Source organism: Mustela nigripes, chromosome 14 (genome assembly GCF_022355385.1).
Source record: "Mustela nigripes isolate SB6536 chromosome 14, MUSNIG.SB6536, whole genome shotgun sequence".
Classification (NCBI taxonomy): Eukaryota; Metazoa; Chordata; class Mammalia; order Carnivora; family Mustelidae; genus Mustela; species Mustela nigripes.
This window is the reverse complement of record NC_081570.1, coordinates 32,679,615-32,705,673: the sequence shown is the minus strand read 5'-3', so window position 1 is coordinate 32,705,673 and position 26,059 is coordinate 32,679,615. Positions and strand designations below refer to the sequence as shown.

The following is a 26,059-nucleotide window of genomic DNA, read 5'->3' as shown; positions in this document are numbered from 1 at the left end:
TTTGAGCAAAGCAGTTAAGCATAGACAATTAACTTTCTTTTCTTATGAATGAAGGGAAAGAGAAACATGGATCATTTTAGAGTAAAACATGCTTTAAATGGGGAGTTCAAAGAGCCAATATGTGAAGAAGGAAAGTGTAAATGTGTACGCATTGTGTGTGTGTGTGTGTGTGTGTGTGTGTGTGGTATCTGTTGGCAAAAAGAAAGAGAACATTTAGCAGAAGATCTTAAATTCCCGGTCTTCCTCATTGCTTTCCTGTTACTTTCACATGATTCTTCTTCAGTTACTATACAACCACACACTATCCTGCAGGTCTCCAGGGCAATAAAAGCACCTTGATCAAAGGAGGAATCATGGGGTTTTCTAAAAGGTAGTCTCACATGGGTGTACTATGTAGATAAAGAATTCAACCTTACCCAATTCAATAGATAACATATATTTAGAGTTTCCTGAGTCCTGGTCCAGGGTCCTTCCTGCCCATGACTTTCTGGAAATCCCATGTCATTAGTCCAGCTCTTTCTTGCTTACAACAGAATTGTAACACAGAATTCCCCGAGTCCTATAAAGCCCTTTAACTCCTATCTTGACTTAGTCAAGAAGGCAGTCTAAATCCAGTTTGCTTATCCTAGAGCTTCAAGTGTCTAAGATCTCTAGAAAAAATTGTTTAATGGAATTATAATGTAATTATTAAGAACCCTAGCTTTGGAATTAGTTTCAGTCCTGAATCTATCTTTTTTTTTTTTTTTAAGATTTTATTTATTTATTGAGAGAGAGACAGTGAAAGAGAGCATGAGCGAGGAGAAGGTCAGAGAGAGAAGCAGACTCCCCATGGAGCTGGGAGCCTGATGTGGGACTCGATCCCGGGACTCCGGGATCATGACCTGAGCTGAAGGCAGTCGTCCAACCAACTGAGCCACCCAGGCGTCCCAGTCCTGAATCTATCTTGAAGAAGTTAGTTTCTCTGCTTTTTATTTCCTTCATCTGAAAATGGGGATAATAATGATAACTGCTGGATGGAGTAAAAGGTATGTAAGATAATGCATGCCAGCACTTAGCATGATGCCTGGCATACAATAAATACTCAGTAACATGACCTAGGACTGTGGGTGCTACCCAGCTTTAACTGCCTTCTGGTTCAATCTGAAAACAAGAATTCCCTGAAACCTGTTAGTCCTTGATCACCAATGTAGCTTCTTATTTAATTATCAGACAGCAGCTTTTAATAATCAATGGATAACAAGCAGCCCATATGGCCACTGAACACGCCCAAACAGACATATACAACAAAAGCACCCCCTTAATACCAATGTACAGAAATTTTTAACCTGTTTTGAAGATGAGAATAGCCAGAACAAAAGTTCTTCTGGCCTACGTTTTCTAGTCAAGTCACTTAGCCCGAGCAGAAATGCAAATTATTTTGCATGAAAGGCAACTAACTAGTAAAGAAGCTACCAGGCAACCAGTCAAGTGGCCAAAGTAAAGGGTCTCTATTTTCCCCACATGTAAATGGCTTCCTGGCAGAAGGTTATTACAGAGACATTTAAACTCACTCAGGCTACTAGGAACCATGTAGAACTGCAAAGTAAAGTACTTAGCTTCCTTTCTTGACCAATCAACAGATTTATTAAGCCAATTACTTCTCCAAGTCTCAGCTGACTCATCTGCAAATTAAAGGCATAAGACCAGATGACCCATACACAATGTCTCCTCAATTCATAATTCCTTAAGAATGAAAATGAAACAAATTGGAACCAGCATTAATTATCTTAATTTTATAGGCTTAAGATCTAGCTTTTAATATTTTCAAATATTATCTTCACACAATAAAAATTTAATATGAACCAAATCCATATACTGGTCCCGATGACAAGATCATTCCTTTTGTGGAAACAATTAAAGCCTATGAGCCTTTGATACTCTCATTCAGTGGGTGTGGATGGAACAGGCTATCCGGCTTGCAAAGATGTCAAGCATCAAACCAAGTCCACTTATTTGGACTCCCTACTCATCAAACAACCTTCAAATTTGAGTTTCCTTCTGAGCTCTCTATAGGTAAACATGTGTTCATTTAAACCTGTTCAAGTGCTATTTATAACTAGTTATTACAGATAATAACTAACTGACATTTTGGTTTTAGCCAATAGTCTTGAAAGTTTGGCTTAATATGAATTCATCCCCAAGATACAGATCTATTCTAGGGGGACTAATGCATCAAGTTTTAGAGCCTGTGAGCCTAAGGGCCAAACCTCAAATAAATTCATCAAGATAATCAATAACAGACACCTTGGGAGGGCTTTTGGAAGATGGCTTGCCAGCCTTCCTTAGGAAATTAGCTTTACAGGAGAACTGTATGCTTTCTTTGACTTTCTCAGCAAGGGGAGGCAAATGACAGGTCAAGTTCTAGAGTAGACAGACCCAGGTTCCACCGCAACGTGTCATTTTAGGAAAATTATTTAACCTCTCTAAAGCCTCAGTTTCCTCATTTGTAAAGTGGCAACAACACCATCCTGCCTTGTTGTGTTGCTTAATATATACAAGGTATTTAGTGTAGTGCCTGGAACAGAGCAAATATTCAATGATGTCATGGAAAAACATGAAGCTAGATTTTTAAACCTATAAAATTAAGCTAATTAATGATGATTACAGTTTGTTTCACAAACATTGTGGAAGTAAAAATCTTGAATTCAGCTCTTACAACCTTACCTGGAATGCTGTTGAACAGCAGAAATTAAGGCACCAAAGGTGATCAGCCCCCCCAAATGATGTCACAAATACATAAGAGCAATAGAGCTCACCTACTTACTCATAAAAGAGGAGCTCACAGTTCTTTTTCTATGTATTTGCCATCTATAAGCATTCTTTAGAATTTGACATCTGGTCTCAAGCCACAGTTGCTTAAATGTGTATGTTAGATTAAAACAATAGAGCAAAAAGGAGGTAGGCACTAGACACTAATGGGACAAGAAGGGTGAAGACCCAAAACTTCACATACACAAGAACTAAAAGGCAGAACAATTTCTAGCCACCAGTACATCAAAGGACCCTCTACACAGAGAAAGTTTCTGAAATTATCATTGTACAGAACCCTGGAAACAAACAAAACTTGTCTAAAATGTCTTTTCTCCTTTGCCTGCTTAAAGAAGTGAAATTGTGTGTGTGTGTGTGTGTGTGTGTGTGTGAGAGAGAGAGAGAGAGAGAGAGAGAGAGATACTGCTTTGGGACATGTAAAGTTCAAAATATAAATATGTTATTTTTTCCCAAGAGGCCCACATCTATCTTGTTTCCTGCTAAAACACAGGGGCCCAACACAGGTCCTGGAAGTTCATAAATACTCAGATAAACGAGTAAGAGCAAATTACCCTTCTTTCACTCATTCAAAGTCATTACTATGGAGCAAAATTACTGAACTCTACAAGAATTCAGTGAAACCCTAGAGGCTATGTGGTTTAAGGACCATTTGTCCTTTTACAAAGTGGCTCTTCTCCCAGATGACCCACATAATTTTTATATATTTAATCATTTTTCACCTCCCTCCTGTGTATTGAGAGATGATTCTTCAAATAATGAGAAAGGGTACATTAAATAAAATTAATAAATGAACCCGGGTGTTAATTGTCATACTCTCCAACTCATTGTTGGAGAGTAAATTGATCATTTTAAGCTCTTAAACCAAGATTTTATAATCTATGTGACCACAGTGTCCATCCTCTGCCCAAGCCTCTATGCTGCTCACTGCCCAATAAAGGGACTGCCTGGGGGATTTAAAATTAACCTTTTTTTGAACATTGGATGTCATACCCCCTTTGGTCTTCTCAATAAATGCAATGGCTCCCTTCTCTTTCAAACGTGTGTGAATCTTCTTTCAGGGATCTATTTTCCTTCTTTACTGTGACTTGCCTTGTTTTCAGACCCTATATTTGCATTTCTTTTCAAATGTACTTTTGACTTCCTTTACTATTACTCTGCCTTTTTTTCCTGTGTATATTTGAAGCCATTTTTAAATGTGTATTATCAGTCTTTTGAAGTTGGCCTATGTATGTGTACAAAGGCCTCCCTCTGTGGATCTCAAAATAATTCCTAGAAAGGCATGTGTACAGAAATCTTAATTTGTACTAGGGGGAACCTGCAAAATTGAGGTATAAGAGCTAAGGCATGGTTGGGAGTCACTCCCGGCATTTCTCCAGCAGGCAGATCTTGAGTAAGTAGCAAAAGCCAAACTCAAATCAATTCCATGTCTGTGGTCTTTTACCCACCCAAACTAGCTATTTTGTAATTCTAAGCCAGGCACTGATGAATAGAAAATATGGCTACCCTGCCTCCCTGTGGGAGATGTTAAGGACCAATCGGCATTTCTTCCTGCTGAGCCTAACTGGAGCCTAAGAACCCTTTAGAACAAAGTGTTTCTGTTGACTGTTTAATCACCACTCAGGACATGGTGATGATCTTGCTTAACAACTTTCATGAATGTTGATATAAAAATGGTACTTACATCCACAGCTGGCCAGAGGAAATGGACCTAATCAGAGTACGTGTGTACAGCACCTACCTTGGCACTATTGTCATCTGAACTATCCCCTGAGCTCTGAGATTGCAGGAGGCTTTGATTTATACGATTCAGCTCTTCTCTAAGCCTCTTGATTTCCTCAGGCTTCAAGATCAACTGCTGTCCTTCACCCTCCATATTTTGGTTCTGTTGTGAGTCCTCCTCCTTCTGCCTCTCTCCTGGCAAAGTGCCCTCCTTTACTGACTCCTCTGCAATTTCCTTCTGCTTACTTTCTCCTTGTTCAGGACTTGGTACAAATATAACAACAGAAAACTGTCAAAATTCTCATTATAGTAGCAGAATATGGACCCCTCCCTCCAAAAATCAACAAGTACTGCAAGCAAATCTTTCAACTTGAATTCTGTAGCAGAATAGTTCTCTTACTCTTATACAGAAATTTTTAAAACAAATGAGTCATATTTTTTTTACTCACATTCAGGGAGATGACCCATCAGAGAGTTTCGTTTATACCAAATCAACCAGTTTAAGGGAACTTTTCACTTTTTCAACATTAAGTATGGCACTGGGCAGACACAGCTTATAAAGATTTTTTAATTACTCAATGAGCTCCAGGCACTTTGGCAGGCACTGGGACTACAGTAGGACACAATCCCTGCCCTAGAGGGCTTACAATTTGGTGAGAAATAAGGATATTAAGGGAGTAGATTACACTCGTAGTAAGTAATCTGAGACCTGATGGATGACTAGGCACAAACCAAGCAAACATAAAGGTACCAGTGTGTGCATACTAGCATGTGTGTGTGGGTATGTTGGGTGAAGGTGCTGGTATAGATGGGAACAGAGAAAAATAAATCCTGGTGCTCCAGGATGACTTAACGAACAAAATGCCTAAAAGCCTAGAGGTGAAAGAGAGAATGTTCTTTAGAAAGACCATCTGGATGTCACGGAGTGGGGAAACCGGAGATGGTTAGTGATTGATGCGATTAACAATGATGCCTAGAACAGGATGTGGGGATGGAAACAAGCAGTGGATTCTAGATATATTTACAAGACAATATTGATAAGATTTGTCATGAATTTGATGTGGCAGGAGAGGAAGAATAAGGTATAATGGATGACACCTGGGTTTCTGTCTGTGGCAAATAGGCAAGTGGGTGATAGACCAAGAAGGGGGAATGTGGATATGGATTGCGGAGTTGACTCTGGTGAACATGCAGAAGAATGTGAGCAGCAACCTCAGGATCTGGTAACAGGAGCCAAGGAGAAGGGAGAAGGTGAGAAGACCATTCTAGACAGATGTCTGAAGACTCGTAAGGAACAAGCAGAGGAAGGAGAACCTGGAGAGGAGGCTGAGAAGCCAGAGGGAGGAGGAAAACCAAGAGACTGTGAGCCACAGAAGCCAAGGGGAGGGAATGTACCTCCACTGGTCAGGCAGTGTGGATGACACAAATATGCTGAGTTTATTTTTATTTGTTCATTTTAAATTTGTTTAGCTACCACGGAGCTGAGATAGCGTTGCTTCACCAATTATAGTTGGTGCTCAAATTCTTCAAGAAGGCAGTTTGGCAATACAGATCAAGAGCCATAAAAATGTTCAGAAGCTTTGACTGAATAATTGAATACCAATGAATTTACTGCAATGGAATAATTCATAAGATGAAAAGAGCTGAATGTATAATAATGCTCATAAGCATGCTATTTAAAACAGTGATTAAATGGAGACACAGAAATGGCTAAAAGAATTAAAGATAAATCAAATTGAAAGTGGTATAAAGATATTCATCAACATGAAAAATACTTATTAAAATAAAATGGCAGAACAATAAACTATATAAATGTATATGTATGTGTATAAACATACATAATACCATGGGAAATGTATATATAGAAAAAACTGGAAAGGAAGAGGGGAAAAATTATGGCTAGGGAGTTTTTTTTCCCTTTTTAAATTCTTTTGGCAAGGACAAAAAAAGAATTAAATATTTTATTTTGAATTCAGCACGTTTTTTGTTTTTGTTTTTGTTGTTTAGAGAGAGAGAATGTGAGAGGGGAAAAAACGGGAGGGGCAAATGGAGAGAGAGAGAGAGAATCTTAGGCAGGGTCACCGCCCCCCCCCAGACAATATGAAATAAAGACTAAAATCCTTTAAAAATAAATTTCTGATAAAAATAACAATGACTTTTTTCTATCTTCCATGAACTTTTTTGCTTTTCCTACTCCCAGCGGTAGCCAAATACACTTGGAAGACTGGGGAAAATGCAAACATATACTTCATAATTTTTTTTTAAAGATTTATTTATTTATTTGACAGAGAAAGAGATCACAAGTAGGCAGAGAGGAAGGCAGACAGAGAGAGAGGAGGAAGCAGGCTCCCTGCTGAGCAGAGAGCCCGATGTGGGACTCGATCCCAGGACCCTGAGATCATGACCTGAGCCAAAGGCAGCGGCTCAACCCACTGAGCTGCCCAGGCACCCTACTTCATAATTTTTAAAATGGAAAAACTAACCTCTGCTTCCAGGAAGATGGAATAAACCTACTTTTTCCTGTTTCTCCAGCCAAGTGCAACTAAAAACCTGGGCATTATATATAAAACCAGCATAAGAAGACTCTGAAAGTTAGAGAGAAGGCAGACCAACTAGGGTACTCAGGACCTGAGGAGTAACATGACTGTGGGCTTCCTGGGTTTTAACTGCTTTACTCTAACCAAACACCACAGGAAAAATCTATGCTCCCCCCACCCATGTCAGCCAAGGTCAGGAGCCTATACTTCCACCTTTACCAGGCTATAATGAGGCACCCCTGTTGGGGTGGTGTCACAAGTCAACAGGGAGTGTTGACTTTCATCCCTGCCAGGCAGCAATAGACACGGGGAGTCTGGACTTTCACCTGCACCTGGCAGTGATGAGACACCTTGCTCCTTTTCCTCTGGGCTGGTGTCAGATGAGGCCTAATGGAGAGTAAAGACTTTCACTAACAAGACCACCCTTACACATCTCCGTGTGGTATCATGGAGACCCAGTGGATAGCAATAACAGGGCACTCCTCCCTCTCACAGCCAGAGCACTATAAGCAGAGGCCTCTCATCCTCACCAGCAGTAATGAGGAGCCCATGGAGTTAGAGTGGGGAAGCTCAACTTGTACCCCCAACCTGGGGTAGTAATGAGACAGCACCCTCCTATTCCCCCTGCCAGAGTTAAAGAAGCCAGTTAAACTGAAGGTTTAAATAAGACCTAGAGTCTCATAATACCCCAAATACTCAGATTTTAATCTAAAATTACTCCTCATACCAACACCCAGGAAAATGAGAAAAGGTAAAAAATAGATAATAAAACCAACATGTCAGAATTATCTGACAAAGATTTTTAATCAGCCATCATAAAAATGTTTTGATGAGCACTTATGAACACAGTTGAAACACAGGAAACCACGCAAAGTCTCAGAAAAGAACTAGAAAGTCTTGGCACAGAAATAGAAAATATAAGGAAGAACAAAATGCAAATTTTAGAACTGAAAAGTACAATAATCAAAAACTCAAATGCAAAATGGATTTAAATTATAAAAGTATACATAAAACAAGGAGTGTCTTCAAGATTTAAAGTTAAGCAGAGTTCTGAGACCTAACACTAAAAATATGAACCATAAAAGCAAAGACTGATATGTCATCAAAATGAAAAACTCCACGTTGAGAAAATTCTCGTAAGAGGGAGAACAACAAGCTATGGACTGGCAAAAAATATTTGCAAATCACATACCTGACAAAGGACTAATATTAGAATTCATAAAGAACTCTCAAAACTTAACAGTGAGAAAACAAACCCGTTAGAAAATAGACAAAGACACAAAAGGAGACTTCACTAAAGAGGACAGACAGATGAAAATAAGCACATCAAAAGATACACAACATTATTAGCTTTCAGGAAAATGCTGATTAAAGCTACAATGAGATACCACTATACACCTATGAGAATGACAAGTGACATTACAAATTTACAAGTGACAATACCAAATGCTAGAGAAGATGTGGAGAAACTGGATCACTCCCATATTGCTAGTGGGAATGTAGAAATGATACAGCCACTGGAGGAAATCAGTTTAGCAGTGTCTTGAAAGCAACAAAAAAACCCTAAACACATAGTTACCATGTGACCCAGAAATTGCACTTTTATCCCAGAGAAATGAACAATTATGTTCATATAAAAATTCAAATATTTATAGAAGCTTTATTCAAAACATTCCAAACTAGAAATGAACAGGATGTTTTTCAATGGATGAACAGTTAAACAGTGGAACAGCCATACTATGGAATACTATACAACAGTCAAAAGGACCCAATTGATTCAGAAATCTAGACGAATCTCCAGAGAATTATGTTGAGTGAAAAAAAGGCAGGCCCCAAAAGATTACATATTGTGTTATATTTCTATAACACTCTTGAAATGAAAAACTTACAGAAATGGAGAATAGACTAATTTGAATTAGAATAGGGCCTAGAGTTAAGAAGTGGGTGAGATAGGGGGAGTGTTGGGAGGGAGGGTCTATAAAAGAGCAACATGAGGGATCTCTGTGGTGATGGAAATGTTCTGTACCTTGCCTATAGCAATGTCAATATTCAGGCTATGATTTTATACTATAATTTTATAAGATGTTACCAATGGGGGAAACTGATAAAAGGTACACGGGACCTCTCCATTATTTCTTACAACCGTTTGCATGTGAATCTACAAGTACCTAAAAATAAAAAGCTTTCTTTTAAAAAAATGGCAAATAAGAACTGGTCATGTAGGCTTCATACGTATGCAGGTTGCTTGATTTGTTACATTTAGAAGGGTAAATAACGTTATAAAGAGTAAACTTAGCCAGACCTAATGTAAATTCCTTCTATAATTGCATAGCGGCCATGTTGACACAGAAAAAAATTAGCCTTCATTTTGTTTCTATAGTTCAAAGATAAAGTTTAAATGGTCTTCCTCTCAGGTGGGTCTATGAGATGTGCCTGTAAAGCTATATTGAGAGCAAGGCAGTCAGTAAGTCTTCTCTGACTTGGAGGGATGATAAGCAAGTGCTCTCTAGGGCACAATCCTGGGGCTGATGAGATTTTACATCTTCATTAAATGACTGAAGAAATTAACAGCATTCACATGAATTCGTTAGTTGATTAAGGAGAATTAGTAATATCGTGGAATATGGGAATTTAAAGTGCTCTTGATACATGAGGACAATTATCCTTTAAATAAATGCCCTCCAGAGAGAATAGGCTTTATTCTTTCAAAAGACACAGAGAAAATGTGCAATTTAGAAACAAAGGGTAAACTGAACAGATTTTTAAAAAGTAGTACATACTACTATATATTACTTTTATGTAGTAGTAGTAGTAGTAATGACGATAATGATAATGATAATAACATAAAAGGTGTATGAGCAAAAGGAGACCACCAGCCAGAAATGACATGTTGCTGAGAACATGTCTTTCAGTCCTGCACACCTGTACTTTAGGGCCTGGAAAACTCACCATGGCTCTCAAATTTCTCCTCTAACACAGACCTATTTCCCCCCTGCCCCAGGAACATCTCTCTTTTATGTTTTATTAAACTTTTTGCTTTAATCCATTAGTTAACATATACTATATTAGTTTCAAGTGTACAGTAGAGTGATTTGGCCCTTCCATACAACACCCAGTGCTCATCACATCACGAGTGCACTCCTCAAACCCCATCACCTGTTTCACTCATCTCCACCCACCCCTCTGGTTCTTAATCTTTATTTGAAAGGATCTGTTGCCCACTTCTGACCGAAACTCACCCCTTCTGTGATTTTTTATGTCATGCTATAAGTGTGCAACTGTCACCAGGTTTCAGCTGGTAGGAGGTGCCTAGGGAGCACCCCGACCCTGTTCTTTTTCTAGTAATGTAGATACATAGTCTTGAACACATAGAGAGATTCAGGAAAGAGACTGTGATGCAGTAGAAGCTGTGAGTCCTGGTCCTGGATCTTCTACCTACTATTCACATAACCTTTGGCAAGGCACAATTTCTCAGAGTCTTAGTCTCTTGAGTTGCCTTACTCATAAGATTGCTGGGATCTTATGAAGTAAAATGGGACAACATTTTGGAAACCTACAAGTATAATGTGTGATTAAAATGAATTCAAGCCTAATAGAACAGAATAGGGATGGGTAGCAATAGAACTCTGTTTCCAGAGAGGAAGGAAAAGAAAAGATTCATTTATTCATTTTTTCATCAAAAATTTATTGAATATCAACTACATGTCAAGCGTTGTTCTTTTTTTTTTTTTTCAAGACTTATTTATTTATTTTGGAGAGAAAAAGAGAGAGAGCCTGTGAGCTGGGGGAGGGGCAGAGGGAAAGAATCTCAAGTAGACTCCCCACCGAGCAGAGAGCCAGATGTGGAGCTCAATCCCACAACCCTGAGAACATGACCGGAGTCAAAATCAAGAGTCAGATGCTCAAATGACTGAGCCACCCAGACACCCTGCCAATCACTGTTCTATGTGCTAAAAAGTTAATGATGATCAAGAGAGCCAGGTCCTTGCTCTCAGAGAGCACACACCCATAGGAGGAATATGAAGACAAACAACAAACAAGTAAACAAGATAATTAAATAATAAGTCACAAATAAGGTGACATGGTAGAGCAGGAGCTAGGATTTCCCCATATGTGATATTTACTGATAACCTCTCTGAGAAGGTGCAAAGGAGTTAGCCCCATGAAAACCTGGGGGAGGGGCATTCTGGGCAGGAACAGCTTTTCAATGCAAAATTCCTAAAGCAGGAAAGTGCTTTAAGGGCTAGAGGCTCTGAAAGACTGCATGATAACAAGGCAGAGAATGGTACAGTGATGAAATTGAGGAGATGGACAGACGTTAAGTCATGGAAGGCCTTACAGGTAATGGTAAGTGTTTAGATTTTATTTTGAGTGCAATGGGAAAACACTGAAAGGTTTGTAAGAGAGAAATAATCTCATTCAACTTGCATTATTAAAAGATGACTTTGGCTGTTCTATAGAGAATGAACTGGTAATGAGTTATGGAAGCAGGTATGTCAGTTAAGAAGATATTGTGATAGTCCAAGTGAGTGATACCAGTGTCATGGAGTAGAGTAGTAGCAGTGGATATAGTAGAAATAAACAGATTAAATATTCATTATTTTCATGGTGGAACTGACAGGATTTGTGACAGTTTAGTTGTGGGAAGGAATCAACAGTGACTCCTTAGGTTTTGGTCTGATCAACTGTGTGAATGGAGGGGGCTCTTCACTGAATGAATTGGACTGGAGAAGAAATAGTTTAGAGGAAGAGGAAAAATGGATATAAATTCACTGTCAAGTTGAACTGGAAACATAAATAAACTTGAACATTTATCAAATAATTCTTGATAAAGGTAGTAAGAATGCAAGGAGATAGTGAATGAGAGTGTGCTAGAAAAATACATAGCTCATTAAGGCATTAAGGTCCAGAGAAGCTACTAGCTCCTCTGGCCCACGCTTCCTAACAAAGCAAACCCAGGCTGAGATCAGCTGGGCTCTGTAAGCTTAGGGCTGACATCGGAGGTCCATATTTGGGTTCAACTGCAAGTATACAGTGGGGGTAGAAGGAAAACTTCATTCACTCCTACAAAACACGTACTATGTGTCAGGCATTGTTCTAGACACTGGGAACAGTCCAGAACAAGACAGATGGGACTCTATTCTTATCCCTTCTACCCATGTTATACCTATACAAAGACTTAATGGTATTTTTAATATCATAAAGCTCACTTTCATAGCAACTACCTAGAACCCAAGTGTCCCAGCACCTTCTTGCTCTTGAGATATTTGTGACTATGTCCTCTCCAGAGTAGATTTACTGCTAACCTCTGACTCAGAGTTAGGAGACTTGGGAGCTCCCATAGTCTTGATGATAACTTGCTAAGTATGAGACTGTGACCAAAATAGTCACTTTAGTTCTCTTGGTCTCAGAGACCTCTTCCGTGAAAGGAGAAGACCAGCTAAATAGCAGTTGTTTTCAAACATTTTAGCTGTGGCCCCTTTCTTGAAGTAAAATCTTACACAGATTTCCACATATGAAACAGATAAAGTAGGTCTTCTCTGGCTGAAAAGGATGGAGGGCTCCCAGTCCCACTCATCGGTCTTTCCTCATCTCCAAAGGCAGTTTCTGAGCCCTGCAGAGAGCTCCTCACCCCTCAGTTCACTCCCATTTACCATCCCATAAGATGCGATCTAGGAAGCCATTTGGTTTTTGGCTTTCATTGGAACAACTCTTACTAAATAAAGTCTTCAACCACATTCTTAAACCTGAATTCAATAGTCACCTTTTGTTCTTTATTTTCTTGGCAATACATGACACTATTTACTATTTCTTCTAGAAACACTCTTTAATCTGGCTTCTGTAGCACACACTGCCTTGACTTTTCTTCTACTTCTCTGGCTGTTTCGTCTAAGTTACCTTTGGGATAATTATTTTTGTCTCTTATAAAGAGGCTTCCCTTACATTTCTACCTTTGGGTACTTTCATCAAGAGACTTACAGGACCATCTCATCCATCACAGGATTTCTGCTACCATCTACTTATTGATGATTTTCAAATTGACCTCCAGCCCAGGCTTCACACTTGGCATGGCTGTTCTAAAGACACTTCAAAGTCAACATATCAAAAGCTGTACTCCTTTCACTCCTCCCTCAAAACTATGTTCCCTAACTCAATGGATGACACCTTCAAACCAGAAACTTGAAAGTCTTCCTTGATCTCTGCTGACACCCAAGTCCCTGCCTACCATCCCTTCTTCCTCACTTCCTATACTCCTTAGTTCCTAAGTCTTGTTGATCCACTTCCATCCACTTTTCTCTAACCTCACCAACACTATCCTCTCTCACCCAGATTATAGCAACAGCTTCCAAACTAGTTTCACTACCTTCAGTCCTATATGAACAATCTATTTCCCACACAGCAGGCCAAGTGAACAGGCAAATCTGTTTCGGTCTCTTCCATGTTACTAAATACTGAGGGAGTTTCCTACTGTCCAAACTTCCCCATTCCTACTGTCCAAACTCATGTTCCCTCATGACAGGGTCCCTGCCTACTTCCTCACTCTCAATGTCTCCTTCCCCATTTCTTCTCTTCACACTCTTGCGCTATAGCAGCACCGAGGTCACTGAGTTCCTCGAACAAATCATGCCTTTCCTTGCTCATGTCATATCTGCCTGAAAATTACTCCCTCACTTTTTGCTTGGCCCTGGGTTATCTATACTTCAGGACTCAGTCTGTTACTTCCTTTAAGCATATTTTCTGGTTTCTTAGCCTGAACAGGGCACCTCCTTTGTGCTCCCATCGTATCCAATACTGCTCTGTTTAATTGTCTATCTTCCCCCTGCAGGCTATACGGACCATGAAGGTAAGAGCTATGTCTTATTTTGTATCCTCAGTATCTCCCTACAGTATCTGGCACATGGAAGATGTGCAATTTTACTGTCAAATATTATTATGTAATGGATCTGAGATAAATGGAGCCTGGGAAGTAGGGCACAGGAGATAAGTAAACAAGGAAACATTCCAAGAAGGGGAGAGAGGGAAGCACAGGGCAGATACACAGACTTCTCACAGTCCCAGTGATGGGAAGTAATTTGGACCAAGTAAAGGAAACAGGTGGCAACAAGGAGCTCTTTAGAGAGAAGTCTAGTATCTTTATAATGGCAAGGTTCTCCACCACCAACTGAGTTAAGGCCGCAGCCTTCCTCCCTGTGGCAAATATCCCTACCAATGATCCTATGTCAGCTGGGTGGATTTTTGTCGGCTTTGATAATTAATGTCAATATCTTGAAGATTGGTCACTTCAACTCCATTGCCACCTACTCAATCTAGGTCACTATCTCTTCACCTGTGGCTCATATCTGGATTAATTGCTGTTTGCTCATATCTGGATTAATTGGTCTGTTTTTCTTCTTCAGTTTATCTCTTCTAGAGAACTAGAACGATCTCCCTTAAAACCTGGTAATACACTGTTCTAGTGCTCAAGAACAAGACTTCCGCTTTCCCCTACAGCAAACCTAAATACTGTGACCAAGCTTCTTGGCTCTTCACTCTTGTGACCACTATCATGCCTGTTCCCCACCATGTCTCCAATATGCTTTTCCCACTTCTGCAACTAGGTTTTATGATTGTGAGTCTTGGACTCAGAGCACATTCTAAAGTTAAAAGCAACTTTTGGGAAGGCATAAAATTCAGCAGTCCAAAACGAACAAACAAAAAAACAAAAAACCCTCCTTCTACATTCTTCTACATTAAAACGTTTACAAAGATAGAGCTTAGGCTGCACCTAGACTATATTTTCCTAATTCACTGATGATGTATCCTTCAGTATATGGTGTACAAGTCAAAATTGCCATCTATTGTTCCTTCTGATGATCTAGATGAGGCTTTTGCCCAGACAAAATTTGATTGCATCTATTCGTTTTTGTGGCAGAGTAATGCATTAGCCCAAAAGCTCAAAAGTTTCTGTGAAAGATACTTCTGGTGAAAAAGCAGAAATACAAGAGTTTGAGGGCAAGAGTAACAAAAAAAGGAAGGAAGGAAGGAAGGGAGGGAGGGAGGGAGGGAAAGAAGAAGGAAGGGAGGGAAGCTTATCAAGAACAAACCATGAGAGACTAATTGAGAGAATACGGACTCTGGGAAACAAACTGGGTTTTAGAAGGGAAGAAGGTGGGGGAATGAGTGGGCCTGGGGATGGGTATTAAGGAGGGCACAGGTTGCATGGAGCACTGGGTGTTATATGCAAACAATGAATCATGGAACAGTACACTAAAAACTAGTGATGAACTGTATGGTGACTAACATAACATAATAAAAAAGAGAGAAGGTTATCAAAATGATTATCAGATATGATGTTAAATAAAAACAGCAAAAAATCTCTTGGCAGAGTATAGTTAAATTAGGACATTAACAGATTTCCTTAGTGAAACTAAGAGTTATTATCAATCCTTTTATTTTTCCACGCTTTCCAAATTTTCCTCAAAATGCATAAATTTATTTTAAAAAGCAAGATAAAATTTAAAAATGTAGTAACATATAAAAGACAAACTCCTTGGGGGAAATGCTTGCTTATAATTAATTTTTCCACTCACACCATTTAGAAGTGAATGTCAAATTCTTACAACAATCAAGCCAAATAAAGTAAGTGTATCTCTCCCCCCAAATAATTAATGTGATATGGGACTTTCTCAATTTACCAGAATTCCTCTTTCTCTTCCTTTGGGCTTTGAATCTCTACTTCCAAAACTGTTAGTTTAGACCCAAGATCTTTACAGATATTTTCACTTGCAATTAAATTAGCAGGTGTAGTATTTCTCCCTACAGTAAAATGATTTAATTGTTCAAATTCTTGTGAAAGCTTCAAGACCTGTAAAGTAAGAAGACAAATATTCTATTTTGTATATTCTAATATATAATTATGACAAAGTACATTGAGTCTATTAAATGTTTAAATAATTATTGACAAATAACATAAATTGACATCCTATTTGAAGTCATCTTCTAATTTAACTTAATGCTTTGCTGTTGTTATGTAATCGAATCCATTTTTACCATAGGCACAAGGATGCATAAATCCGTGTGGTTTTAAAGAAGGGTATCTTTGGAGAAGGGAAGATAGAGGGAGAATGAAAAAGCAAATGCGGTACACCATGCTAATACTGGAGGACTGAAGGTACATGGGAATTCTTCGTACGATTTTTATAACTTTTCTGTAAGCCTGAATTTATTTCAGAATAAAAAGCTTTTTAAAAGAGGGAGCAAGGGAGAGCCAGATTACCAGGATAGTGATCTGAATCTCTTGTCTTTCCATTATATTCCTGTTGCCACAGTTCATCTTCTGTGTTGCACTGTCCAGAGATAGTTCATAAGACAAGATCCTTTAATTGTACAGCATGATGACAACCCTTTGCTGACAAGGTCCTCCAACAAAGCTTAGTTTAGGCTGTGCCCCATGTATCCCCCTTTCCAGGTAGCAAACCTCGTGTTCTGGACCTTTCCATTACTAAGTCATATACTGTTTGCTCCAAGTCCCAATCCTGCAACAGCCTGCACCCTGCTTTCAGGATAACAACTTCACAGAGGATAAATGAGGCCTGGGCTTAGTCCTTCATTTCACATGTGCTATGAAAAATATAACCCAATATATTTTAGTTGTGTGTTCAAGCCTTCACTCCTCCCTACCTTTTTAATCAAGACAGCCAGGAGTAGTTAATAAGTGGGACTCCAGGAATCACCCTGCAGGCAACCTCTCCATCTAACTGTGGTCTGGTAGCCATTTTTATACTTGGGGAATGTATTGGGGGCAGGACATTTAAACATTTTCCTAATTCTAAGTATGAACCTGACCTTCAGTATAACTGGAAAAAAAATGCTTTGATTTGAAGATTTAAGGTTGAAGACACTTAAGTAAACTTTTGTTTGTTTTGTATTTCGGGGGGGTGGTAGTAAAGTACACATAACATAAAATTTACCATCTTAACCTTACACACTGAAGTGTGCCTTCAGTGGTATTAAATACATTCACAGGGTTATGTGACCATCACCATCAACCATCCCCAGAACTGTTCATCTTATAAAACAAACTCTATACCTATTAAACAATAACTCGCCCTCACCCCTCCCCCAGCCCCTGAAACTACCATTACACTTCTTGTCTTTATGATTTTGCCTTCTCTAAGTATCTCACATAATTGTAATCATACAGTGTGTGTGTTTTTGTGATGGTCTTATTTCATTTAGTGTGATGTCCTCAAGATTCGTCCATGTTGTAGCATCCTTCAGGATCTCCCTCCTCTTTTAAGGCTGAATAACTTTCCATTGTGTGTTACATACCACAATTTGCTTTTCTATTCATCCATCAATAAACACTTGGGTTACTTCCACATTTCAGCTATTGTGAATAGTGCTGCTATGAAAATGAGTGTGTAAATTACCTCTTCAAGGACCTACTTTCAATTCTTTTGGGTATATACCCAGATAGTGGAATTGCTGGATCATTTGGTATATCTATTTTTAAATAAACCTTTTACATTATAATATGCACTCTAAAAATTAAAATGTTTGGAAACTGATCTAAAGTAAAGAATTAACAGCGTAATCCTAAGAGTGAAGACTGAAGTCTATTCAGAGATGCAGATTGGCTTATAACCTACACAATATGGCAATTTATTCTATAAATTATATAATTTTATATATATGTAATTATGTGAGTAAAAGATATGTCAATTTCCAAGTCATCTTTTCATGAAAATTAATTTCCTTTTATCTTATCCTAATAAAAGATAAAGTAAAACACTGAACATTTAAAGAATTAATTCAGTCTCACCTTTGTTTCTAATTCAGAGTTCTCTCTTTGTAGCTGGTTATATTTTACTAAAAAATGGTCTCCATTTTCTGACGCCCCTGGAATACTTTGAATTTCATTGTAAAGGTATATAAGTTCTGACTTTGATTTTTGCAATCCCTGATTAAGAAATAAAAATATTTAATAAAATAAAATAAGACTTTCCCATAAAAGGTATAATACTTCTAAATAGGAATCTTAGAATTTCTTTTGTTGTTTTAAATATTCCAACTTATTCTTCTGGCAGAACTACTTTCTTAATAATTAAAGTTTACCTAAATCAATTAATTAAACTGAGCATTCCTAGTTTCTATCATTCACAGGTTGAAGGACGGGGTTTCTAGAGTCATTCCTACTTTCAGCAAGGCTTCTAGAGAGGTAAATTCTTCAGCAACTCCTGCATTAGTTATATTACCTGTTTTAAAATATATCTTTTTTTTTAAGTTACCTTTTACAGAACAACCATGCCTTTAATTTTGTGACAACCCCATGCAGTCCCGTTACTGATACAGGCTCAGAGAGTGTAAGTGGCCTGCCTAAGTTCACATAGCTAGGAAGTGGTAAAGCTAAGATTCACCTGTCTGACCAACTTCAAACTCTGTGTTCTTAACTACAGAGTATGCTGCCTTACTTAATAAAGTATATTCAGTGACTTAATCAACTCTGATTTTTTTTCTATATCTGTGAGAGAAAACATTTCACTTATATGTAGATTCTTATCAAATTTCTACACTGATGATATGGAATATACATTTTGGGACCTGAGAATCTGTGGTACCCTATGAAGGGAACAGGTGATATGAAATTTACTTTAGGAGAGGAGTTACTTGGTATTTTCCCAAAGCCTTGAGATCAGAAAGGGAAGACAGTGTTGATGAGGAAGGTGTGGGGCAAAAAGGAGAGAAAATGGAGAGTGGCCACCCAAAACCACCGGAAGAGGGCAAGTGGCATCAGTTTCCTGCCTCATTGCATTGAAAATTCCTGTAGGTCATCAGGATGGGATTTGGGGCGTTGCACAGGCTGTCACCCACCCTGCAAACTGATTAAGTGTCACCATCCTCTAAATTGGTGATCTAGACTTCCATGGACTCACATCCAGGTCTCTCTTCCAAATATAGGCTGGTTGTCTCCTGACAGACCTTTCCAAGATGCTGGGACAAGCACTTAAAAGGAGAGACAAGTCCATGACTCTATGACCACCATAATAATCAAACACCTGCTACTTCAAGCCCCTCTTTGGCTGGTGCTGGAACTCAGCTTGTGGAAAGGACACTCACCCCATTATTACTAACAGAAACATGTATTCTATAGCTACGATTTAGTTGAAAACCAAAATAAATGGTAACATGAAATCTCTAAAGTAGGAATGCAAAAAGAGGGAAATAACATCCTGAGTGGCAAAATACCTCACTTTCAACTTTCAAAGCCTTCTGTATAGTAGTAAAATCAGATGCCAATTGCCTTCTCCTTTCTTCTGACAACTCACTTTCAAATATTTCAATTTTTTCTTGGCTCATTTTCAAACTCTGCAAAAAGCATTTTACATAATTAATTCTATATACAATGATCATGTTTAAATTAAATCATGTGTAGATTCTGATAATAGTAATTTCCTGCCTAACTCAATTATAAAGTCATCTAGGGGAGATATGAAGCTGGGAAAAGTAATTCATGGTACCATAGCTCATAAGAGACATTTTTCTCTCTAAGCCTCTTCCTCAATTGTAAGATGGAGCTGATACTGTTCTATTATATACATTATAACCATCAGAGTAGGAATGAAGTGAGATTTTGAAAGTATTTTGTTAAGCAGCTATCAGATATAAAGTCTTGTTAAAATCTTTCCAGATTAATTGATAATAATAATTGCAATAATAATGAAAGTAATTACTAGTTAGTACTTGCCATGTGTCAGACATCATGATACATGCTTTACTTGCATTATCTCATTTTGTTTTCCAGGACCCCTACGAAATTGGAATATATATATATGTATATATATATATATAAAAATATATATAAATATGGTTAAGTTATAGACTATATAATATATTATATAAATATTTATGTAAAGTCAATAATATATAAATATAATTAAGTTATATGATATATTTATATAAACATAAGGTTATATAATATATAAACATAATTAAGTTATATTCTATATATAATATATAATTATATATATAATTATATATATTTATATATAATATATAAATATATATTATATATATATATTTTTTTAAACAGAGAACAGAGGTGAGGCTCAGCTATATTAGATATTTTTCCCAAGATCAGCACTGGGATTCAAACCAAATTTAACTTATAAGCCCTTACTTTTAGTATCTACTCTATTTGAACTTACCAAAGCATATTTTCTCTTGTTACAAAAACCTAGTAGGAAATTAAGTTGAGGCCAAAATGCAATTTGGTGGCTATAGACTGAGAACTGAGCCAGTTCTCATATTACTGCCATCAAGCTGTGGACCCTTCTTGTTGGTCAGAGCACACCTGTCAGGTGAGCTAACTACTCCTTTGTACCACCCCACTAGGGAGCAGCATGAAATGGATAGGTCTCTACTCTCCCACTTGGGAAACCAAGAATGATTTGTGGGGAAAAAAAGTCTTACTGGTCTTGTTCTATTTACCAACAGCGGAAAACTGAGTCTGTTACTTAACTTAGACTCAGTTTTGTCATCAGAAAAATGAGGACAATGATCCCTATGCACATGTGGGCACCTCACTTACAGCGATGCTCTGTAAATGGTGGTTTGTGTTATTGGGTTGTTCTGAATTTTCACGTTTACTCAGTTGCAAGGCAGTACCTTTAAATACGCTTCCAATTTCAACACACTAGTCTATCCCAAATATATTTTACAGGGCTCCTTCCTAACCTGTTACAGTGATTACAATCACAAGATGTAGGTTTACCATTCCTGCAGGTGTATTTTCTCCCTTTGCCTATATTCAGCTATCCTTAAGCAACCTTATGGAGTGTGCCGCAACTGAATTAGCAGCTGTCACTGGAAATGACCTTTTTATGTCTTACCTCATTTAAATCTTGTACTTGCACTGTCTCTTGACTTTCCATACAGGGTTCTCTGCTGTTTTCCTATATTACTGATAACTCAGGCTCTAAGAGGGAAGTCTTAAGCCAAATAAATCATCAGTTAAAATACATACATACATGTGTTATTCTAAAAAAAAAAAAAGAAAGAAAGAAAAAATAAGCTATAGTTTTTAAGCATCCTTCCCTGAAGATACAACTTGAAAACTTTCTGTACCAACAAGTTTCACCTCCTGTTTGGTCTTGGATCCTTTGAAGAGTGGCTTTATGAAGTGTTCGAGCCCTCACTGCTGTTTGGCAGCTGAACCAAAGGAACCAAGTGTTAGAAGAATATACTACAGGATCTTCATTGTCCTGATATAAGTTGCTAATGTGCCCCCCCCCCTTTTTTTTTCACTTTTGAAAAGTTAACATTTCATTGTAGATTTGGCCCAATAACAAAACTATAGGCAAAGGAAGCTTCTGAGTATTTAGATGTAATTTAGAAATAGAAGACACCAACACTGATATTACTTTTTCTTTCAACAGAATCTTCAATTAAGTTTTTAGTTTAATTCAGAGACAAAAACACTCATTCACTTAAGCTGAATAGGAAAGCATTGATCCACCAGAGTTCTACCCTAATTAAATTTTGGAGAAAAGTATTCTGGGGCTTTGCTGGTCCTTCTGGATTCATATTTACTGCCAGATATGTATTAAATTAACCAACAGGTTTTTTAAAAATTAATTTCTTAGTTTATTATTAATAAACTAATATTTATTAATATTAGTAAATATTTATTATTATTGATTATCAGTAATCTACCTTTCTCGTGTTTAATAGGAAGAGATGGGTTAGAAAGAATGGGACAGGCAACAGTAAAAATGGATGCTGAAACCCCAGTGTAACTTTTACAACTCCTCCTGTCTAGGGGTATAGAAAAAAGACATGGTTAAGAATTAGGTCGACTTCCTAGCAGGACTGGGCAAGGACATAGGAGAGGGTAAAGTTTTCCCTCAGGACAGCTTCTCCCCTTCACCTGATAGACGCTTGTCCTGATAGTCATTTCTGCAGGTCCACAGATGGATGCTGATGCATTCAGCACCCAAAGCCAGAATCTCCTTGGCTCCACCCTATATCACCTGAGATGCTTCAGTGCCAAGTGCGAGAACCATTTCAACCCTTAAAAATGAAAACTCCCATCATTTCCTTCGTGTTTTCCTTTGTGTAATTCTGTATAAGAACATCATGTATTTTAATGTTATATTTAAAAGATAGCTTTTCAAAAGAATATATATATGAAATTTAACATAATTTGTGGCATATTAATGATGGTTATGCATTTAGGCAACGTGTGTCCTTTGTGTACTACATGGTGACCAAAGTTTAAAGCAGAAAAAGGCAGCAGAGGGGCAGCAAATACTGTAAGAAATGGGCAGTGGGAGAAAGAGAGCTCTGGGTAGCTGATGGGGTGCCTACCTCACCTGTCAGGCAGCAGTAAGCAAAGAGAAGCAACCAGGTTTGCTAGGGAATTGCCCCATTGGCAAGGGGTAGCCACCAACGACTCTGGAGAAAGGTGTAACAGCTCAGAATTTTCCACTTTCAGGGTTCTACTGCCCCAAAGGTGGGGACCATCTAATGCTCTGAAGCAAACTGTGCCTCCCAGGCACAGTTTGACAAGTGCTACTACCATCCCCACCACATGCCTGCACTCTGCCCACGCCCTTTCACAGGCACAGTCCATGGGGGTGGCAGGTGCAGGCAGTGGGCAGGATGGAACATACGCAGTCACCACCTCCAGGTGGACGTGATTTATGTGCTCAGTGTGGAGTATACTGTAACCCCCAGGAGGTATAATTAATCCCCTATATAAACCCTCCATAAATCCTCATTAGAGTTGACATGATATGTTGTGATGAGCCCTGGGTGTTATATGCAACTAATGAATCATTGAATAGTACATCAAAAACTAATGATGTACTATATGTTAGCTAATTGAACATAAAAAAGGGTTGATCTGATGTACATAATCAGCTCTAAGTCCAGACTAAACCCAGAACAACTCCTAGCTCTGCCTCTCACTTTGTTCAAGTCCCTTTAAGTTCTCTCAACCATGAAATGGGAATAGCCCTACTTACCTTGGGGAGGGCTGTTACAAGGATTATTGGGATTATGTAAACATGTCATGGCATATGAGAGATGCTCAATATATTGTGGCTATTATAATTTCTTTTAAAATTTAATTTATTTATTTGACAGAAAGAGAAAGAGAGAGCATAAGCAGGGTGAGTGGCAGGCAGAGGGAGTTGAGCAGGGAGCCCTACGTGGGACTCCATCCCAGGACTCTGGGATCATGACCAGAGCCGGAGGCAGATGCTGAACTGACCGTGCCACCCAGGCACTCCAGCTATTATCATTCTTATCAGATACCTAGAATTTCTTCTTTTCAAGCATTTTCCCTGAGAATATGCATGTTAGCAGCATTAAAATGATCTAATTAGTGGTAAATCTTACATATAGAAATAGGTAAGGAATACAGGTCATTGTCTTGAGGAGCCTGCACAATTTAAGGGATTGGTTTTCTAAATTATTTATCTTTTTACAGTCATCCCCTCCAATTTATTTTCAAAAGAATTCTTATGGGAAAACTGTCTACAGGGAGCCCAGAAATGGAGGCTTCTCTGGTTGATGTGGAGGCAGAAGACCTAGAACTCTGCATCTGTGGAACATCAAGGATCCTTAAAACAGTTTGAAAATCACAGTGGCAAAAACATGGGTTTTGTAGTCAGTTGAAATTTGAAATCTTCAGGGAACCTGGGTGGCTCAGTTAGTTAAGCATCTGCCTTTGGCTCAGGTTTTATCCCAATGTCCTAGGATCAAGCCCCACATAGGGTTCTCTGCTCAGCAGGGAGCCTGGGTCTCTCTCTCCCTCTGCCTGCTGCCCCTACCCCTGCTTGCGCCCTCGATATCTCTCTCTGTATAAAAGAAAGGAAGAGAGGTGCCTGAGTAGCTCAGTGGGTTAAAGCCTCTGCCTTTGGCTCAGGTCATGGTCTCAGGGTCCTGGGATCAAGCCCCACATGGGGCTCTCTGCTTGGCAGGGAACCTGCTTCCTCCTCTCTCTCTATGCCTGCCTCTCTGATTACTTATGATCTGTCTGTCAAATAAATAAAAATCTTTAAAAAAAAAAAAGGAAGAAAGAAAGAAATTTGAAATCTTTACATTTATGAATTTGTGATCTTTGTTTCCTCACCTATGCAGGGAGGTGAATGATACCTATCTCCCAGAATTTTCTGTTAACATTAAATGAATTATATCAAACCCACAGCAGAGTCATTAAAATACTGTGTAGGCACTGAAATCTTAGTTTCCATCCTCTAACTTCCTTTTTGTAGGGAACAGAAAGTAAAGTAGTAAGAGACCAGGAATGATTGCATGAAGCACCCACACACTCACTAAAAAGCTGAAGATCCATGCTGAGGGAAGCATGGCCTTGCATCAAGATCTGAAACTCCTAACCTACTGATTACAGCACTCAGTTCACTCAATTCCATAGCTGAGAATGAGCCCTTAGTGAATACCTAGTGATATTTCCATTGCTTGGCGCTAAACTTGATGGAGAAAGCTTGGGTCTTTTTCTTCATGGAAGATCAAGAGATCAGAGAGAACTCTGATCATAAAAATCTATTCAGTATTATTTTAGAAATCACATATTTCAAGTCTTGATGACAAAGTAAAGAAAGCAGCCTAGAGGACTGAGATTACACAAAGAAAAAACTTCTGGTATTTAAAATTAAACATGAGAGGGATATGTATGATCTTTTCTAAACATGTTTTAAAATATGACATATACTCATTTATTCAGAATGTCATAGATGACATCTATCATAGAGGGAGGTAGATTAACCAGTCACTCTCCAAGGATCTTTTCTACCATCGAAAATTCTGTGACACAGAGAGCCACATGGCAGTGTACCACTGGTAGGTATCTCTCCCTTCAGGGAAGAACTTGGCACACTCTTCCCAGGTAACCTCCAATGAACGACTAAGCATGGTAGGGATAGTAAGACCTGTCCATTTCTGGTTAATGTGGAATTCCTTCACAGGTTATCACTGTGCCAAAGCCCTATTGGTCTGAATGAGACTTCTTAGAGTTACACCACAGTCTGAGGCTCTTCCTATCCAATCTTCCTTCCTTCTCCCTTTTTAATGGGTATCAGACCTGCACCATGAGCTTAAAGGCTTTGCTAATCCACAGCTGCCATTCCCTTGATCCTTCTCAGGTACCACCCCGAATAACTCTCTTGTAATTCTAGGTTTGTTTTGGTCCTTTCCCAGATCAGCCTCCTCCCAATGGATATATGGGTAACTGAAGAAGGAATGAGTCACAGACATGGTCACCATCAAAGACAAAAGAAAATGATAGCTTGGTTGAAGACATGAATATAAACATCCAAGAAGTGCACTGAACTACAAGAAGGATTAAATCAAAGAGACCCACACTGAGACGTATTATAAACTGGCCACTGAAAGCCAAAGATAAAGAGATAATCTTGAATGCAGCAAGAGAGAAGTGACTTGTCATTTATAGGAGATCCTCAGTAACAGTACCAGCAGATTTCTCATCTGTAACTTTGGAGGCCAGAAGGCAGTGGGCTGATATATTAAAAATGCTAAAAGAAAAAAAAAAAAACCTGTCGGCCTAGAATTCTATAACCAGCAAAACTGTCCTTTCAAGAGTGAGAATGAAAGTAAGACATTCATAGATAAACAAGACCTGAGGGAGTTTGTCACTGCTAGACCCACCCTGTGAGAAATCCTAAAAGGAGTCCTGCAGGTTGAAATAAAAAGATACCAGACAGTAACTCAAAGCCATATGAAGAGAAACATCTCAGTAAAAGTAAATATATGGACAATGATAAAAGCTAGTGTTATAGTAACAGTGGTTTAAAACTCCAATTTTGTTCTCCACATGACTTAAGAGATTGGTATATTGCTTTAAAAATTATTATTACCCTATGCCCCCAATGTGGGAGCAGCCAACTATATAAACCAATTAATAACAAAATCAAAGAAACACATCAACAATAATACAATGATAGTAGGGGACTTTAACACTCCCCTCACTG

At 38.5% G+C, this 26,059-nt stretch overlaps 1 protein-coding gene across 3 annotated transcripts in view; it reads right to left on the bottom strand.

Annotated features, from left to right (window-relative positions):
- Positions 1-26,059, bottom strand: part of CCDC30 (coiled-coil domain containing 30) — a 116,139-nt gene that overhangs the window by 41,434 nt on the left and 48,646 nt on the right. The gene's annotated exons all lie outside the window — the stretch shown is intronic.